Source organism: Vicugna pacos, chromosome 7 (genome assembly GCF_048564905.1).
Source record: "Vicugna pacos chromosome 7, VicPac4, whole genome shotgun sequence".
NCBI classification, from domain to species: domain Eukaryota; kingdom Metazoa; phylum Chordata; class Mammalia; order Artiodactyla; family Camelidae; genus Vicugna; species Vicugna pacos.
In genome coordinates this window covers 3,814,679-3,833,070 of record NC_132993.1, presented here as the reverse complement: position 1 = coordinate 3,833,070, position 18,392 = coordinate 3,814,679, and the positions used below count along the sequence as shown (strand labels likewise).

General features: G+C 47.7%; 2 long non-coding RNA genes across 2 annotated transcripts in view; one reads left to right on the top strand and one right to left on the bottom strand.

Annotated features, from left to right (window-relative positions):
• Nucleotides 1–7,926: 7,926 nt before the first annotated feature.
• Nucleotides 7,927–16,225, bottom strand: LOC140697512 (uncharacterized). The gene is made up of 2 exons (XR_012074649.1): nucleotides 16,043–16,225; nucleotides 7,927–9,442 (listed from the first exon to the last, which is right to left on the bottom strand). It is a non-coding gene; the product is annotated as an uncharacterized lncRNA (long non-coding RNA).
• A 136-nt stretch (nucleotides 16,226–16,361) lies between these two features.
• The window catches only part of LOC140697511 (uncharacterized), a 34,133-nt gene continuing 32,102 nt past the window's right edge, over nucleotides 16,362–18,392 (top strand). The window contains exon 1 of the long non-coding RNA XR_012074648.1: nucleotides 16,362–16,578. This is a non-coding gene — a long non-coding RNA (uncharacterized lncRNA). The remainder of the gene's footprint in view (nucleotides 16,579–18,392) is intronic.

Here is an 18,392-nt window from a genome sequence, read left to right as displayed (position 1 = left end):
GGAGATCAAGCCTTTGTCAGTTTCATTTGCAAAAATTTTCTCCCATTCCGTAGGTTGAATTTTTGTTTTACTTATGGTTTCCTTTGCTGTGCAGATACTTGTAAGTTTAATTAGGTCCATTTTTTTATTCTTGCTTTTATTTCTATTGCTTGGGTAGGCTGCCCTAGGAGAACATTTTTGAGATGTATGTCAGATAATGTTTTGCCTATATTTTCTTCTAGGAGGTTTATTGTATCTTGTCTTATGTTTAAGTCTTTGATCCATTTTGAGTTGACTTTTGTGTATGGTGTAAGGGAGTGTTCTAGCTTCATTGCTTTATATGCTGCTGTCCAGTTTTCCCAACACCATTTGCTGAAGAGACTGTCTTTATTTTATTTCATTGTATATTCTTGCCTCCTTTGTCAAAGATTAGTTGACCAAACGTTTGTGGGTTCATTTCTGGGCTCTCTGTTCTGTTCCATTGGTCTATATGTCTGTTTTTGTACCAATACCATGCTGTCTTGATGACTGTGCCTCTATAGTATTGTCTGAAGTCTGGGAGAGTTATTCCTCCAGCCTCTTTCTTTCCCTTCAGTAATGCTTTGGCAATTCTAGGTCTTTGATGGTTCCATATAAGTTTTATTATGATTTGTTCTAGTTCTGTGAAATATGTCCTGGGTAATTTGATAGGGATTGCATTAAATCTGTAGATTGCCTTGGGCAGTGTGACCATTTTAACAATACTGATTCTTCCAATCCAAGAGGATGGGATATCTTTCCATTTTTTAAAGTCTTCTTTAATTTCCTTCATCAGTGGTTTATGGTTTTCTGTGTATAATTCTTTCACCTCCTTGGTTAGATTTATTCCTAGTTATTTTGTTACTTTGGGTGCTATTTTAAAAGGGGATTGTTTCTTTACTTTCTTTTTCTGTTGATTCATCGTTAGTGTAAAGACATGCAACTGGTTTTTGAACGTTAATCTTGTAACCTGCTACCTTGCTGAATTCTTAGATCAGCTCTAATAGTTTTTGTGTGGACCTTTTAGGGTTTTCTATATATAGTAACATGTCGTCGGCATATAGTGACACTTTTGCTTCCTCTTTTCCAATTTGGATCCCTTTTATTTCTCTCTCTTGCCTGACTGCTGTGGCTAGGACTTCCAAGACTATGATGAATAGGAGTGGTGATAGTGGGCATCCTTGTCTTGTCCCAGATTTTAGTGAGAAGCTTTTGAGTTTTTCACCGTTGAGTACTATGCTGGCTGTAGGTCTGTCATATATAGCTTTTATTATGTTGAGATATGTTCCCTCTATACCCACTTTGGTGAGAGTTTTTATCATAAATGGGTGTTGAATTTTATCAAATGCTTTTTCTGCATCTATTGAGATGATCATGTGGTTTTTGTCCTTTCTCTTGTTGATGTGATGTATTACATTGATTGATTTGTGTATGTTGAACCACCCTTGTGTCCCTGGGATGGGTTCATGCTTTTAACATTCCTCTCGTAGCAAAGGCTTCATACGATAAACCTTAACATTTATGAGTGATTTTTTTCCCCAAGAGCCTTCTCAAGTCTTCAAAATCAATTTGGCATTTCCCCTGTTAAATGGAATAAAACGTAATTGAAATGTTTGAAGAATAACGTCAGACACGAAAGGCCGAGAACAGCAACGTGATGTGGTGAGGAAGAGCCTGGGTTCTGGGGCGCTGAGTGTGGAGCTGGGCTTCCGGGCTTGGCCACCTTCCTGCCTGTGAGCAGTGGCCCTCACTCAGCTGCTCAGCCCATTTCAGCCATCGTCTTTTCCTGGATGTATCTTGGATCTTCAATCACCTGTGACAGCTGAAATTGGAAAAGTTGGCTTTTTAAGGGTTAACTGCAGGGTCGGTGAGCATAGGACTTATCATCAGCATCTTCATCCTCCAGCCCCTTTGGCTGATGAGCTTAGTCACTCGCGGGGTGAGCCCCCACTCCTCTCTGGGTCTGGCCGCAGATCCTTCTCTAACGTAGTGTCCTAACCAGCCACGACCAATCAGTTAGAATTTGTACCAGACCTGACCGCTCTCTGCTGCTCTGGCATTACACCACCACATTATCACTCTGCCCCTCTAAAGTCATCAGAAAGATTCCGTATGGCTTACCGAGGCTCAGAGAATTGTAGAATATCGGGATGGGAAGATCCTCGGGGAACAGAAACAGTCCCTCTGCTTGTAGACGGGAAACTCTAGAGGGGCGGCATACATCCCCCAAAGAAACCTGTGGCATCAGGACCAGGACCTAGAGCTCCCTGACCGGTGATTTCCGAACCTTCTCAGCATCCTTCCAAAGAAGAGGAGAATTCCTTTGTTCTCCCTATGCTGAGTGAGTGATAAAATTCCAGGGTATCTGGCTCAGAAGGAACCTAGTGTCCACCTGGTCCAGCCTCCTACCCCTTGTAGGAAGAGGACCATCCAGCCATTTCCTGGGTACGTCTGGCGGCAGAGAGCTCTTTGGCAGGAACCCTTTCTGTTCTGGGCGCTAGTTGAATTAAACTCCCCTTCCCTAGAGATCTCGACAGTTGGCCCTAGCGTTTCCATCTGAATGAGCCCTACAACTGGTCGGTGTGGTATCTTTCCCCGGGAAGGCAGGAATGTAACTCAGCTAAATGCATCTATGCCTGGCTGGTAACAAGGACAGCTGAGCACGATGTCCGGTGGCTGGGGAGGCGCTTCCAGGCAGACGGATGTTCTCTGGGGAACTTTCAAAGGCTGCTTCTCCTGAACGCACAAGGCGCGCCCCAGCACTCTCGGGGGCACGAGGACCCAGTGGGGAGTCCACGGCCTGTAGTCACACAGGCTCGCTGGAGGCCCTCCGTCCTTTATCTGAGGGTCACTTACAAGTATTTTCTGAGGGTGAGAATGGCTTCCTCTGGGCGTGCGAGCTTCTCCCCAAGGCCCACTTTGACTGATAGTAATTTTTTCCACCACGTAAGCCATTTTGACATGAAAAGTGTGCTTTTCCAAGGCCCTTTTGAACTGATCGTTTGCCATTAGCCTTTGACAAAGCTGCACATTATGGGAAATACCAAAGGAGCCGCTCACTCTCCACTGTAACTCAGAGAGAAGGCTAGGCGCTGAAACCCTAATACCGTATTTTCATGACAAACGGCGCAACAAGGGCCCCAAATGGCCACCATGAATCTCCGATCCTGCCCGCAGTCGCCCTGGGAGAAGGGACTTCTGCAACACTTAACCTCTCCACTCCGGCACATGGGTGCACGAGGCGTGTGGAGAAAGCTGCCCGTCGGCCAGGGCTGCCGTTCACGTGGTTCTGGTGCCCTGATAACTTGGAGTGGGCTCAGTTTTAAAGCCTGGGAACATGTCGGGAGACCGGGATTGTAATAGTTACACTTGACATCGCCCTGAATACAGAGGCCTTGGCAAAGGGACGACTGGCAGCCCCAGGTGTGGATATATCCTGTCCAAGGGAGCACATTAATCATGGCCAAGCTAGTTCTCCGGGGGCTCGGCAGGAGTGTCAGAAGGTTTCCAAGCAGCTTGGAAGCCTGCATTTCACTCACTTGATACAGAAATGGGAACGTGAATCAATGTTTATATCGACCCTGGAAGTCCCCTGGTGCATTTGGGCTCATTTTACAACAACTTTCACCAGAGAGCAGAATTCAAAAGTAGCGAACAGGCTCACTTGACCTTCATATAGAAGAGTCTAGCAATTAAAAGACAAGGGACTTATATTAGGGTGCTCCTGAAAAGCAGAACTAAAAGAATGTGTGTCCGTGCATGCATGCGTGTGTGTGTGTGTGTGTGTGTGTGTGACATACGTGTACACATGTATGCATATAGTAAAATAAGGAACTGGCTTATATGGTTACGAAGGCTGATAGGTCCCAAGATCTGCAGTCAGCAAGCTGGAGACCCAGGGAGAGCTGCTATTTCCGTTTGAGTCCAAAGGCTGGAAGAACCAAAGTTCCAGCTTGATGGCAGTGAAGACAGGAGAAATTCCCTCTTACTCAGCCTTTTTGTTATATTCAGAGCGTCACCTGATTGGACGAGGCCCACCACACTGGGGAGGACAATCTGCTTTACTCAGTTTACTGACTCAGATGTTATTAACTTCATCCAGAACCAGCCTCACAGAAACACCCAGAATGATGTCTGACCAAACATCTGGCCACCTGGGGCCCAGTCAAGTCGACATAAAATTAACCATCACAATTCTACCCCTTGTCAACTTGGCATCCATACACAACTCCTTAAACCATCCTTATTCTCCAAATAAAGACAATAATTCTGGTCATAATTCTGCTTAAGAAGATACAACCGGCCTGATGACAACACCCAAACACACTAACTCCTACCTCAGATGAGGGCTAAAGCCCTTGAGAGATGTTTGCTCGTCTCGATATCCCATTACTTAAATACTGTGATGTAAAATTAACAGCACGTCAATACTGCGATGTAAAGCCAATCCATCTTATGTTACACGGTAAGGGAATAAGAGAGCGAGGAAAGCAAAGGTATTTACTTAACACACACACATATTTATTACAAAACAAGAAGGAAATACTCCTGACAGTTACAGTCCTCAGTTCTGTAACTTGTCACCTTGTGTAGCTGGTATTTATAGCCGCCTTCTCCCTCTTCCCTTTCTGGGTCACCCTGGGCTTCAGCAAGCTCCTCAGCTGGTCATGAGCCTTTTCCTGGTGGGGTGACTCCCACGTTCAGTCCTCAAGGGTCTGGGTCACGCATAATCCTGCCTAGATGGGCTGTAGGGGTTTTGCCTTGACCTGAATCACAGAGCATGGGAACACCAAGCTGCCCTAAGACACGCTCTTCCTTACTGCCGCTGTGGAACTGTGGTCCACCCTCCCCCGGGGCTCGGGATCAGTCACCCCAGCCGGCACAGGAACTCCCTTCTTTGCTTGTTGGTTCAGAGGCACAAGGAACCCAAAGTGGCCGGGGGAGGGGAAAAGTGACCAACCGGGGCCCTGCCCAACGTCCTGTCCCCTGGGAGGACGTCCCTTCACTGTCCTCTGGAGATGTCGCAGGGAGGGGCTGTGGCGCTGCAGCTGTCCACCTGGGGGCGGTGTCTGCCCATCGAGCAGACCCGTCTGTGACCCACGAGGTGTCTCCTGTCCCTCCACCAGATGGTCAGAACTCCCCTGGACGCCACAGGTGCAGGCGGGGGAGAGAAGGCAGAGTGGCAGGAGGGCTGTGGGCGTCTGGGTCACTTCATGAGGCTCACTTGTGCCGCCAGCACCTGCTCCGGCCTGGTTGTGTGTGCCCCACTTCCGCCTGATGCTGGAGGGTCGCTGTGCATGCCCACCGTCATGGCTTGGTGGGTCAGGTCAAGAAAACACCTAGTTCATGATGGACAGCTCGGGTCGCATGGTAACTTGGTGGCCCACGGTCAAGTGTTCAGTCTCCACTAAGGCCCGACAGCAAACCTGCAGCTGTTTCTCAGAAGGAAGGCAGTGACCTGCAGAGGATGGCAGGGCTTTGCGCTGAAATCCCAAGGGCCTGGGCTGTGACTCACCTGTGGGGCTGCCGACGGCTCCGGACAGCACCCCTGTCTGCTGCCGGCACTTCAGGCCCCTTGCACCCACTGCTGGGTCACAGGGCCGAGGGCAGAGCAGCCTGGACCTGGTGCCGAGCCTTCTCTCATCTGGGCCCCAGCCTTTCAGGTTGCTAGGTAAGTGGGCCAGAGTAGTACATCCAAATGGGGAGTGCACGTTGACACTGACATCTGTGGGTCTCAATTACCATCGTGGGCCCCCCTTTAGAGTGGGGGCAACAGGGACCGATTAGTACGTGGAATCTTGGCCCTGACTGGTGAACGGTGGTTGCTGAGTTTGGATTTCCTCCAGTGGTTATTTTCCCTGTCCTTGAATTTATAACTGGACTAGACATACATGGTAATTGGCAGAATTCCATATTGTTTCATGCTGTGGGGAAGAGCTATCGTTGTGGGGAAGGCCAAGCCAAAGCTCTGATACTGCCTTCTCACGACCAAGAGGAGAATACCAAAAGCAACGTCACACTCCTGGGGGTGGGAGAGATTCGTGGACCCTTAAAAACTGAGAGGATGACCAGGTGTGACACTGATCACATGCTCGTTTACTTCGCCGGCGTGGTCCTTACTAAATCTCACTTTCTCTCTCTCTCTGCTGGTTGAAGTCAGCCTGCCTTTGTCACTGGCCACCCAGGGCTGGCCCCACGCACACACGTGTACAGTGGCCATGGTGGCCGAGATGGCAACCAGGCAGTGTGGCCACCTGCTCACCAAAGCTGATCTAGCTACTTCCTCTGCTGACGTCCGTCCTGTTGGCAGTAAAGACCAATGCCAAACCCCGATACGGGTCTATCGCTTGAAGAGGCTAAACAAACTTGGTAGCAAAGTGATTACCCTGGACCCCTTCCATCCAGAGCAGGGCAATTAGTCTTCCTGAAACTGACACGTCTTCTGGGGATGTGTTTTCCTGTCCTGCCTACAGGGGCTCAGCCAGCCCCACGGACCAAGGGCTTCCCGAGTATTTAGTCCACTGCTAACATTTTTCTGGACCAAAGGATTCACTTTGCAGCACACATAGTGTGTGCACCGAGTACAATGGAGTATTATCCAGAAAACCTGGATGCATTTTCCAGGTCGAGGGAGACTCTTTGTAAATGTACCAAAGTATGAAAAAAAATCATGAACACTGATTGTGGGATAATAAGAGTTGGGCTCTGATAACCAACTCGGATGCCCCACCTGCCCACACCTGGGGTGGGATCTACTTCCACCCTCCCTCTTAATCCACAGTGAGATCATCCCCCCCCCCCCAGAAGGGTGAGGATAGCGTCCTTTGCTGAAGGTGCTCAAGTGGTGCTCCTCTTGATACATAGCTGCTGTTTAAAAAAGTTGAAGTATAATTGATTTACAATGCTGTGTCAGTTGCAGGTGTACAGCAAAGTGATGCAGTTATGCATATACATATATATTTATACATTCTTTTCTAGATTCATTTCCATTATAGGTTAGTACAAGGCGTATGTATTTTTCTCCATCACTGTTCCTGGCGTCACCTGGGAGCACATTTACAAAGGAGACCATGTGAACAAATCTGGATGGACAGAAAACACTTTAGTTATTTCTCAACCCCATTCGGAGGCTTAGCTGAGTTTATTAGATTTGATTAAAGGATTTTCTGCCTGGTTTGCCAGAGAGAGAGGGATTAAGCCATAGGGAGCTTTTCCCTTCCTGGGCTCTGCAATCCCATCCCGAGCAGAGTGGTGCTCTGTCTTCTTGGCTGATTTCCTCATCTTACTAAGGGCTCTTCCTTCATTTGTATTAATGAGATCAGTCAAAAATGATTAAGCCTTCTGCAGTTTCTCAGCCCATACATGATCGGATATAAAAGCTGGAGGGGAGAAGAGAAAGCCCCAAACTTTGCTTTGCAGATCTGAGAACTGGAGAGGCTAACTGGCTTGCTTGAGGTCACATGGCCCTTCCCAGGCAGAGCACTCACAGCCAATCAGCGGAGACGGGAGATCCCTGGTGACCTCAAGCAAGCCAGTTAACCTCTCTGGTTAAGAATCAGGAACAGGGATTTGAATTGGATCTTAGAAAACAGACAGGATTTGGGCATGACAGTTACACAATGTGCCTAGATGCACTTGCCTTGTCTGGCAAGAACTCAAGGGCAGACAAATTTCCATCTAATTTATGTCACCTTTGTGTGGCTCAGGCTGTGCATAACTGTAAGCAAATCAAAACCCAGTGAAACAGGTGAGGGCGGAGCAGGTGGTGAAGGAATGAGGGAGAAACTCATGACAAAATCTGTTGGCTCTTGGGCTGTAACCACCCCGCTCCTTTTCTTTCCTCCTCCTTCAGAACATTGTCTTGATTGGCCAATTACATGCTGTAAGATCAGGCTGAATTCCGTGAAGAAACACTTGGATGGAAATCACTGTAGGTAGAGTTATTTTATTAGTATTCCCAAAGAGCTCTGATGGGGAATAATGATGGTAAATCATTAATACATATTTTCAGCTGCTTTAAAAATTAAATCTGTTCCACAATGTGGTTCACAATTTTATAGCCATTATCCGCAGCCCTTTGGGACCATCTCATAAAAGGCATTCCATAAATTTGATCTGTCCTTGTATTGCACCGCATTTTACAGCAATAATCTGGCATTTTGAAAACCTCCAAGGCGTCATCTCCTTCAGAGGCAGCTATGCACGGAGGTGCAGGGGGACAGAGACAGCGGGTTCTGGGGAAGGCGTTTCCATCATTTTTTCCGAGTGGTAAAAGGAAAGGGTCCGAAGCAATCAGAGGTTTCTGGAGAGATTTATTTCCCTGTTCCCTGAGGCTTCCTGTTAAACCATACCAGATATGTCTCTTCTTCAATTGTCCTCCAAAACACTCCAGGCAAGAACCTCTCTATCAGACAGTGTATAACACCGGTCACTCTTGCCTCGTCGCAATCGAGCTGAAGGGACACTGTCCCAGTGAGCCCAGCCCAGGCGTGGAGAGAGTAATTCACCCCCTCTGTCTCCTCAGCCTGCGGTTTGCCCACATCGCTGCCGCGTCACCACCCAAGCTCTGTTTCCAGAGTGACCACGAGGCTTGGCAAACCTCTCCAATATTTGAAAATTCAGATACAAAATGTACAGAGTGCCCCTGAAATGAAAGCAAGGGATGTCCTAATCTATGGCAATATTGTGTTTTTTCACTCACTTAAATACCGTTTTAAGTTTGGTTTGGAAAACCTAAAAGGTGTACATGAATGGTATTGAGGTCAAGGGCATCGTACAGTTTTAAACGGAAGGGCGCAGACAGTGGGGCCTGGAAGACTTGGAATTGAAGTGATTTAAATTTAGAGTTGATCTACACACCAGTTCCTGGGGCTGCAGTTGCTGCAGAAGGAACTCGGGCTCTACCCAGAGTCTTGAGCGACATCCCTCCGGGTGAGATGAATAGAAGGGTGAATTAAAGAAAGTGGGGGAAGGAAGAAATCCGTGGAGGGACGGTTGCTTTAGGAACCCTAAGCGCTGCAGGGGAACAAGGCCCAGGCTTTGCAGCCTTGTTAAAGGGGCGGCAGCAGACTAGCGGTTGCGGGCCACCTGCACACGTTGTTTGGTCCATCTCAGCGTGTGAACTTGACCGAGCAACATGGCTATCGTAGCCAGTCCTGGTGCTCGTTAGTGTCCAGCGCTGTCCCTCTCGGGCTCATGGAAGACTGTGTGCCAGACCCCTTGTGGTTAGGCAGGGCCATGTGACTCGTTCTAGCCAATGAACTTGGAGGCTGAGGTGGAACCTGCCCTTTCCAGGGTGACACAGTGACCCTTAAGCTTTTCGGTTGTCCGCCCATCAGGGAACACAGGGGTCTTGTGCCGAGTCGGACCAGAGCAGCTCAGACTGCCGAGTCACTGTGTGGGTGACAGCTGCTGGACTGTGGCCGGCACTCACAGAGGATTTTTTCTGGAAGGCAAACACGATTTTGTGCGTTAAGCTAATAAGATTTTGGAAATTTTTGTTGTTGTTACTTCGGCATAGCCTAGCTTACGTTGCCTAATCGAATAACTGAGTATAATTTGGAATGAAATAAAGGATAAAGGCTCAACCTAATACAGAAAGCAGCCGTGTGAAAACTTCAGCAATATCTGGTTCTTGTTCATTGCAAAGGCTTCTGAGGGCAACAGCAGGACCTCAAGTCCGTGAGGGGTGGGGTGCCATCTTGTGCGCCCCTGGAGTTCACACAGGGGCAGCGGGACACGTCAGGGGGACGTCTTCAGGACACTCCCGATTTCCTACCAGAGGGAGAGCAGCCAGAGTGGGCCTGGCCCTGGTTTTAGTCCCACCAGTTAATAGAGGGAAGGACACCAACTGGGGAATTAACTGCTTTAAGGTCAGCTCAAGGCATCAGCCAAACAAAATGGCGCATGTAAAGGTGGGTTGACTGGAAGCTCTGGGAGCCTGCAGGAGAGGCACTCGCTCCCGTTAGAACCTCTTGGTAGCCTGTCCTTGCAGTGGACCCCTCTGGCACCGCGTTCGTGGATCCAGTGTCTGGCACATGGTGGCACTGGAACAAATGGCAGATGCACAAAACCAAAGGACTGCCTTGGAGGAAGCCTCTATAGGACAGGCTCCCAAGTGAGTAGAGTCACTGATGGGTAGCTTCAGCCAGGCTGCGAGTGGGAGGTGGAGAAACGCAGGTCTGGAAAAGAGGGCATCTCAGGGTGACATCCACGGCAGGTCCTCCTGGCCCCTGTCCAGCTGGGCTGTGCCTCTGTCCTGCCATCAGAGTGTGATCGATCATATCAACATGTGATTGTTTTTTCGTACTTGGCAGCTTTTATTCTCAGAGAAAATCCTGTTCTCCTTCATTTTCCTCCCCAAGTCCTAAGATTGGGTTGGATTTCGTGAGAAGCAGCAGGAGATTCCTAGAAAAAAAAAACCCCTCTTTGTGATGATATTAATCAGTTCTGGGGAGCCAGTGGAAGTCCCAGTCGATAGAACGTTTTCCCAAAACGCCACGAGTTCTCGTGGTCTTGCTGCACCGCGACTGTAGTTCAGTGGGGTGTCCTTGAGTTAACAACAGTGTCACGATATTGTTGGAAAGAACATATGCCAGTGAGACACTGGCTGTCTCTAACTTTGTTTCCAGAGAAATCAGTGAGGTAAGCAGCTTGGAGCTACGTCTGCATGTGTTCATTCATCGATGGGACTTGGTGGTTTTGTCTCCCGACCTGCCCTCGGGTATTACAGATGATGGGTCCTTAGTCCTCTTGGCTTGACCCCTGCTTACCTTCATCCATCCCTTTTGATTTCTGAGAAGAAGAGACCGAGTGCCATCAGACAGAGTACCCTGCAGTGGACCAGTGCAGGGTCTGGGGTCTGGACAGATGCCCGTGGATGGATTAGGTGAGCCCGGAAGACCCCGTGGGGAGCACCAGGTGGAATCAGAGCAGAGAGGGGAGGGCTGGTGGGGCCCAGCAGCGAGCGGTAAACAGAGGACTGGATTCCAGACCCACAGGAGTTAACGTACAGCGTTGTGTTAGTTCCCGGTGTTCAGCGTAGTGACTCAGTTACATGTACATAATATTTTTTATGATAGGTTACTATAGGATGTTGAATGTAGTTCCCTGTGCTCTGCAGCAGGTCCTTGCTGTTTGTCGCTTCACATCTGCAAATCCCAAACTCCTCATCTATCCCTCCCTGCCCTTCCCCTTTGGTAACCAGAGTTTGCCTTCTGTGTCTGTGAGTTCCTTCAGCTCCTGTTGATCTGCTCCCCAAGCTTCTCGCCTTTTCCAGCTTTACTGAGACGTAATGGACATGTAACATTGTATATGTCTGAGGCGTCCAGTGTGTTGATTTGGTGCATGTATGTATTGCAAAATGGTGCCCACCACCGCATCAGCTAACACCTCAAACCTGTCTCTTTTCTTTTTTTGCCCCATGGTGAGAAGGTTTACAGTCTACTGTCTCAGAAACTTTCCAGTGTAGACTACAATATTCTTAGCTATAATCACCAGGCTGTACGTTAGGTTCTTGGAACTGGTCAATCTTGTAAGTGTCCCAGGCTTTTTCTGAGGAAGGAGCTGCGGGCGATGGGATGTTGACCAGGGCTGGCTGAGCCCGTGAGGAGACGTGGCTGCCCTACCTGCTCCACTGGTTCCCTGCAGTTCTCACGTGATCTGTCCATTGAAGCCACTCTCCCCATCAGTTTCACTGGACGAGTTCCTTGTTGCCTCTAAAGTTCGTTTTGGATCTCCTTAAATTGATAGCTGCTTGGAGGGGGAGGGTATTGCTCAAGTGGTAGAGCACATGCTTGACATGTGTGAGGTCCTAGGTTCAATCCCCAGCACCTCCTCCAAACAGAAATAAATGAATAACCCTGCCCCCACCCCAATAACTGCTTGGAAGTGTGTATTTTCTCTTGTCTCCCCGCTGGACTTCTTGGTTCTCCATGTCTGTTCTGTTCCTCGTCTCCTCAACAGAACATCTCCTTGCTCCTCCAAGTCTCTGCACTTTGAGGAAAGGCCATCATGTTGAAGCAGAGTAAGTGAGGCCAGCACTGGGCTTTCTGTGGGAACTGGACCTCCTGTAAGACTGGCTGGTCACTGGTCGGCATAGTCCCCGAGTTCCCAGTCCCCGTGAAGAAAAATGATGCAAATTCTTAACCTGCCTCATCAGGGGAGGCGGGGTAATCATGCCTATGAACCATGAGAGAGTCTGAAGGAGAATGTGTCATATTTGGACAAGAACTTTTTTTTAGTCGAAATGACCATTTTAGTCCTGTGAGGGAGGTTGTTAGCCTGTGCTTTGAAATCAGAAAGAGCGAGAGTTTAATCCTGGTTCTGCCACTTATGAGCTGTGTGTGCCCAGCAGGTCCAGGTACTTAGTATTTTATGGCCTCAGTTCCATTGTTTATATCAAGGGGATGAAGGTATGCACCTTGGAGAATCCTGACAAAGGAAATAGCCATTCTCGAAGGTGTTTGGTTCAGCACGTGGCACATGGCACATGGCAGGCAATTAAAGGCAGAAGGAAATGATGGTGAAGATGAAGAGAATGGCCACCAAAAAGATGAAGCAAGCTGGAGAGGAGGAAGATGGGGAGGAGGAGGAAGTAACATTTCAACCTGGGAAAGTCACTGCCACTCTGAGCCTCGGTTCCCTGGTCAGTCTAACGGGGCTACCTGCACCTGTCTCTCTTTTTGTGACGATAAAGTGAAATAATGTATGAGAAAGGATCTCAGAAACCTCGAATTTCTATACACATATGATTTAGTAAACATAGTGTATATCTGTAAGTCATGTGACCTTTCCCAAGGGGTCACACACAGCGCCGGAGTGGGGGCGGTCACCCTGCAGAGTGATGCAGGTCCGGCTCTGTAAAATCTCACCTGCTCTCCGATTCCACAGACACACACCTGCCCTGCAATAAACCAACTGGTATCCGCACTGTTTGCCATGTTTCACCCTGCGAAGCAGAACTTTCCATCCTTGTCAGCAGTCTTAATCGGAGTGATGAAGCCAGATGAAAAGTGTTTGAACATGCTAATGGGCTGACAGGAGATTAAATGGGTCCCTTAACAAATGACTCTCCACCTAGCCCCCAGAGTCCCCGCCTGCTGCGGCCGCACATGGGCAGCGCAGGTAATCCTGCCTGTTGGAGACATCCATACATCTCCCAGTCTTCGCTCTCGCCGGCCACCCGCGAGCCCGTGACAGCTGGAGAATTATCACTCCTTCTCTGCACATTATTCGTCTAACTCTCTGTGGCCGTGAGGGTGGCGTGGTGAGGCTGCCCTGAGAATTACTGCCTTGCTGATCTATTTGTTCCCAGGCCACTTTTCCAGGCTGGTGACGGATTGCTCTCGATGGGGGAAAATCACATAGCGCACTTAAGACAGCAGTGACACATTTCTCATATTTGGGGTTCATTTGAAAAGCCTTAAGAATTAAAGTTTCCTGCAAAGGCTTGAAATGTACAAGAAGTTGAATGTTGAAACTTAGAATGTACATTTGTGGTGATTCCCGACTCATAGTCAATGTCTGGGGAAAGATGTTATGGCTGGGTAACTTAACTAACCCAGCTGCTCTGCATTTTGTTTCGGTTGGCGAAAAGTCTGATGGACTTCATATCCCAGATCCGAATGATGTGGGTCCCCTGTAAAGGACCCTCTGCTCCCCACGCAGCCCCCACTTCCTTTTCTTCATGGAACTCCTAGGTTGTCCTGAAGCCTCCAGAGCCTCGTTCATGCTAAGCACCCATTCTACCGCTGAATCATCCCTGTCCTTCACACATATTTAAAATAATAGTCCCTGACCCCTTCCTAAAGGGATGTGTGACATTTTCTAGAAGAGCTGTACACTGGGGTAAGAGGAGTATGCAGAACTCAGGCTGACACTGACATCGGGACCTTGAACTGGAGTGGAGATGCGTGGAGCCAGATGAGAGGCAAGGTTGTGGCCAAGTCCAGCCATCTCACAGCTGACACCTCCGACTCACAGCGCTTTATCTCTGCTCTCTACACAGCGACCAACTGCAAAGCCACTGAACCTCCCACTGTTAGATGATGACACTGTACCTGCATCGTTCCCTGCTTTGGCTAATTGCACACTGACCTCTCAAGGGCATGTCCATGTGAGCAAGTGTGAGGGCGGAGCAGGCGCCGGCGAGGTGGGGAGAGACTTTTGTCTTTTGCTGAGATTTCACTTAGCTTCTGGTAACAATAATAATCCAGTTCAAGGAGTCTTCCCCTCTTGTCCATCAAATCATGGCAGAAACAAAGCTTACTCGTGCATTAAGCTCTCATTTTTGGAGTTATTGAATTCAGAAGAAGATAATGACAGCTGGCTGCAGGCTATTAAGAGAGCCCTTTACAACCGATCTTCAGCCACGGCGTTCATCACCAGGAATGTCGCTAAATCTCACTTGTCGTTTTTCTACAACATGACAAGCTCTCGTATTCAAAGTGCAGTCATGCCAATGAGAAGCGATCTTGTTCCTTCTGAGGCTGTAAAACCAAGCTCTTCCCAGCAAACTCCTGACCCAGTGCACTTTGTTTTTAAGAAATGCGGCAGATCCATGTCGGGCAGACAACTGTTAGCGCCCAGTTCGAGCGCCGCCCCGGGGGATGGAGTAAATGGCCTTTGACTGCCTTGTCTAGGGTTTTGGGATTTTTCCTCCCAGTGATTTTGGCCTATGGTCATGATACCAAGTGAGTCACTGTGAGTGAGATTTTGCACAGCTTGATTTCTGACATAACTTGGCAAGAATTTCCCTTGCTCAGAAGGTGGAGAAGACCATGAGAGTTGTTATTTTGAGAACAGCTTATGAGCAGAGCTACCCTGGGGCAAAGTGCCTGCATCTCGCAGGAATTCATAAGCCCAGGAAGGGCATCGCCAGACCCTTGCCCTAGAGCTCAGCAAAGAGACTTCAAGCTCGAGGAAGTGTGTGATCGCCAGGTCAGACACTTCACAGTGAAATACTCCTCAAGAAGAGAGGAAAACCACAGAAACCTTAAATGCTGGCGGTGTAGCTGCGAGAGGAACCAGCGGCTCACGCCAGGCATGTGGGCTTTGGGGTCATTTTCACCTTAAATCCTGTCTCTGTAACTTTCTAGTTTTCCCTCTGTAAATTAGGAATAATCATACCCTCTTCATCCGAGAATTAGTGAGGACGTAAAGGAAGTTCCGAGAACAGGTGATGTAACGAGACTTCTGGGCTGTCCGGGCACAAGCCGTGAGACACTTCTGGGGCATCTGCAGCTGGCTCAAGCCTTACCCGTCCACTCAGGTGGCTTTTCAGTCTGTGTAGAAGTAGTTACTTCTAGTAATACTGCCTCTTGGGTCTCATTTAAATAATTTTTGCCTTTAAGCCCTTCTTCATAGGTACCAAATGGTGCTACATTTTAAGAGAAATACTCCAAAGAGGTCTTAAACGGACACGCAGAGCTGAGCTGGGTGGACAGGAAGGGCATGCTGAAGGCCGGTTCATTTTCGCCTGTGAGCAAAGCTCTCATCTAGTCAGAGCTGGCACAGGGGTACTTCTGTAAAGTTTCTGTAGTGGTCTTTTTGCTGCATGTGAGTCATCACCTGGATTCGGTACAGCTGAGTCCTGACGTGAGGCCCCACGTCCTGCTCCTGATTTACTTTGGATCCAACCATTAAAAATATATATAATTGTTATAGATTATTTATTTTTTCCAATAAAAATTTTAAAAAATGTTTTTGAATTTTTTTGATTTACAGCGTTGTACTAGTTTCTGGTGTACAGCATAGTGACTGTTACACATTTATATATTCTTTTTCATTACAAGCCATTGAATACAGCTCTCTGTGCTATACAATAGGACCTTGTTGTTTATCTGTTCTGTACATAGTCATTTGTATCAGCCAATCCCAAACTCCAAATCTACCCCTCCGTCCCTCATTTCCCCGCTGGTAACCATAAGTCTGTTTTCCATGTCTATGAGTCTCTTTCTGTTTTGTAAATAAGTTCATTTGTGTCAATTTTTTAGATTCCACATATAAGTGATATATGATATTCGTCTTTCTCTGTCTGACTTACTTCACTTAGTATGATCATTTCTAAGTCCATCCATGATGCTGCAAATGACATTATTTCCTTCCTTTGTATGGCTGAATACTATCCCATTGTATATATCCACACCATGTCTGCTTTATCCAATCATCTGTTGATGGACAGTTAGTGGATCCAGCCATTCTTGACCTTGTCCTCAGTCAGCTGGAAGGGGCCGGGGATGACCTTACGAGAAAGGAGAGAGCGTGGGAGCTCAGACTCACAGCCTGTGTGATGCAAACAATGCTGAGTTCTGTCCACCAGTTAGTGCGTGCGGGCAGTATTCCAAGTTCTCCACTTACGTCAACTTCCTGAATCTTTACAACAAACTTGTGAGCCTGTGAAATCATTGTCTCTACTTCATAGATGGAGAAACTGAGCCACAGAGTTTCAGCTGCCAATGGGTACGCACATCACAAACGGCCAAACCAGGATGCACACTTGGGCAGTCTGGCCCCACGTGCTGGACCATTGCACTTGGGTGATTCTTCCTGCCCTTGGAGTTGGTTCATTAGGGTGATGAGGTGAGTTTGTCTTGTAGATCAACATGCAGAAGTTTCCTCTCTGCTTTCTAGCACTCGAAGAAAACCATCCCTTATCTATCCTTGAAGTCTCCTCTTAATGGAACCTTCTCATTTTAGTTTAGTCCTTCACAGGTTTCTGCTGATGGAAGGTGAGTTGAGTGAACAGGTCGTGATGAGGTAAGACTGAAGAACACTGTCATCTTCTTTCTCTCTTGAGCACTTGTTTGCGGTTTATGGTTCAAACCTGTCCTTGAGCGTGGTGGCGTGCTGGGTGCCAGCGTGTGCCTCAGGGCATCTTGACTGTCAGGTGGTTGTAAGGACTCTTGCGGTCCGTGGAGTCTCAAAGAACAAGACGTTTCTCAGAAGTGATGTGAAGATGTTACAGTGAATTTTTGGACATGAGACCAGTGTTTTTTTTTTTGATACAAGTCGCAAGCAATTTCTCAGTATATCTTCAGGGAAGCTGCTCTCCGTGTCTGAAAGTGTTTGGCATTCTCTGTTGGCCTGATAAACCCACAGGGCCCAGCACAAGCTTCTCAAATGCAGCTAGCCTTTAGGTAACCCCATGTTCAAACCTGCACCCGCCGTCCTGTGGAGAAAGTGCTCAGCTCTGCGACACGCAGAGGGCAAAGCTGTCCTGCAGCCGCTCATCTCGGTGTTCAGGGAATGAAACCATGTTTTAGCAGGATGTACTTTTCTTCACTCTTTAGTGACAGTTTAAAAGTGAGCCGTGTGTGCTCACCCCTGTGCTTCCCCAGCGTTTGTGGGCGCACGGATCCTCTGGGAACCGTGTTAAACGTAGACTCTGACTTAGAGGGTCTGGGGCAGGACCTGAGGTTCTGCATTTCTAACGAGCTCCTAGGTGATGCCAGTGCTGCGGTCTGGGGACAACCCTTTCAGCAGCAAGACTCCAAAGTGCTGCTCTGTGTGGCCCCTCAACTTCCAGAATTCTCCAGCCTATGACTAGAAAGGCAGCTGTTTCAGCAGCATCAATCCCCAAATAGATGCCCTGCTGTCTTTGTGTCCAGACCTTTATCTCTGTGTCCCTTCTGTTTTGGGTTGAATTGTGTCCCCCCTCCCCAAGATATGTTTGAGTCCTTACCCTTAGTACCTCAGAATGTGACCTTACTGAAAACAGGGTTTTTGTCACCAAGTTAGGATGGGGTCATTAGGGTAGACTCTGATCCACCATGACTGGTGTCCTTACAGAAAGGGTAAATTTGTGTCCTTTTTTTTCTTTTTTAGATTCCACATATGAGTGATATCACATGGCATTTTTCTTTCTCTTTTTGGTTTACTTCACTTAGAATGACGACCTCCAGGTCCATCCATGTTGCTACAAATGGCAGTATTTTATTCTTTTTTATGGCTGAGTTGTATATATATATAAATATACCACAGCTTCTTTATCCAGTCATCCGTCGATGGACATTTAGGTTGCTTCCATGTCTTGGCTATGTAAATTTTTAAAAAAGAACACAAATGAACTTACTTATAAAACAGAGATAGACTCACAGACATAGAAAACAAACTTATGGCTACCAGGAGGAAGAAGGGGTAGGGAGTTCAGGGATAAATTGGGAGATCAGGATTGGTAGATACTAATATATACAAAATAGATACACAACAAGGTCCTGCTGTGCAGCACAGGGAACTGTATCCAGTACCTTGTAGTGGCCTATAGTGAAAAAGAACAGGAAAAAGAATACATGTATATATGATAAATAAATCATGATGCTGTACACAAGAATTTAACACAACATTGTAAGTCAACTATACTTCAATAAAGAAGGGTAAATTTGGACAATGAGCCA